At 31.2% G+C, this 1839-nt stretch overlaps 1 protein-coding gene across 1 annotated transcript in view; it reads left to right on the plus strand.

Annotated features, from left to right (window-relative positions):
• The window catches only part of LOTGIDRAFT_157872 (hypothetical protein), a gene marked incomplete at both ends in the record, with an annotated part of 21451 nt that overhangs the window by 4257 nt on the left and 15355 nt on the right, over positions 1-1839 (plus strand). The window lies entirely within an intron of this gene.

The following is a 1839-nucleotide window of genomic DNA, read 5'->3' on the forward strand; positions in this document are numbered from 1 at the left end:
CTCGTTCATTCAGTTCTGGTTTAATCTTTGACAGGCTATATATAGTATAGCAAGTTTGATAATGTTTGACGATCAGTAAATTACCATTCTATAATTCTAAATCAATAAGTCAGAAAGACTCTTATTATTCAGTAAAAATAATTCCCGTCAATCGTTCTGCTTAATATGGCGGCAAATGGTCCGTGACGTTTTAATATCACATGACTATTAGCTTAACACGTGACCTGTCAATTGTCCCGCTTTAGTTTGATTGTTAAAACACGTGAGAGGTCCGCAGACAGGAAACAGATCCTATAATTACCCAGAGTTCAGTGTAATTAATGAATATTGAGACAAATTTACTTCAAACAAATTGTTTATTTCAAAACTTGATCTTTGGATTGAATAGCCTAGCTTGCTTAACATTATATCACGCATAATGGGCCTACTACACGGTTGTTTTCATTATCTCAGTCCTAAAACTTTACGATGTATATTTGTGGCATGTTGGCACTTCTCAAAGTAAAATTTTACACTTACGACAAATATTTATCATAGTTTTGAGTATCTTAGAACTGCTTTATAAACTTCGATTCATACATTGTTTGTTATCAAACCTAAAATATTGTATAGTAAAACACGGAAGTGACGTATTATATCCGAAATTAAATACAAAATCAACGGATTCATGAGATATATAAAAAAGTATGAGGGACATTTCCTTTAAGATGTCCTGATGTATTCGTCATAAAGAAAGTAATATAAAGAAAGAAATATAAAGTGTTATAATTGAAATAATGCTGATCTTGATCGATTTTAAATTTATCAATTGAAGACTAATAAACACAACTTTTATCTTAAGATTAACGATTTTTAATGAACGAACGTGGAGTATAATGAAATATATCAATCGAGAATTAATAATGAAATAAAAAATCAACATTAGCATGAAACCAAAGAGTCATTAAAGCGAAATTAAAACAATATTAGAACAAGAATCATGTCTTCTTTAAATAAGTTTTCAATGTTTTTAAAGATTAATATTTCTACAACATACTTTCCCTCTTTAAACTGAGATAATTAATCTCTTTGATATAACTTCTTTAAAGTGGTCGTCTTTCTTAAACTTGGGAAGTGGGAGATACTTGCTAAAAATATAGCAAAGTGAAGACCAAAATATGCGTGTTCAAACTATATTTTGGTGGGATGTAGGCCTAAGTTTTTAGTTCCGCTTTTCAGCTTTATTCAAGACATTTCAAAATGATTAATTTCACTTCCATGTTTCTGTAAACTTTAGAAACAACCACTACACTCAGAGCAGGATTATATACCTTTGATTTAAAAAGAGGAGACCGATTGAAAGCCCCAAATAGAACCTAAAAGATATCATATCCTATAAAAACATTTTGAGACAGTCATTTGTTACATGGTGATAAAGTTGAATGAAGGAAATATCAGAATATCTTCCTCTAAATCTCAACTGTTTTTATTTACAATATTCTGTAAATACTATAATCCAATAACCAATTGAAAGAAAACTTCCCCAATTAAAATCTCGAGTTGATTGTCTCGTTAAAATAGAGATTAACGGCAGACGTGACGCTAGATCCCAACCGGAAGTCAAGTTCGTATCAATTACATTGATATATTGTACGTTAAGGTAAATATTAACAGACCGGAAGTTATTCTAACGATTAAATACTCCGCCATTATAACACGGAATTCTGGGTCACGTTACTTTTCCCGCCTGAGAGAAATAGAGCGGAAGTAAGAAAACGGAAATAACTAGAGAGTTCCATTAGGGTTATCCATCAAAATGGCTCGAATTAAGGAGATAATCGCCTCCATTTCTATACAAAT

Source organism: Lottia gigantea, assembly GCF_000327385.1.
Source record: "Lottia gigantea unplaced genomic scaffold LOTGIsca_15, whole genome shotgun sequence".
NCBI lineage: Eukaryota > Metazoa > Mollusca > Gastropoda > Lottiidae > Lottia > Lottia gigantea.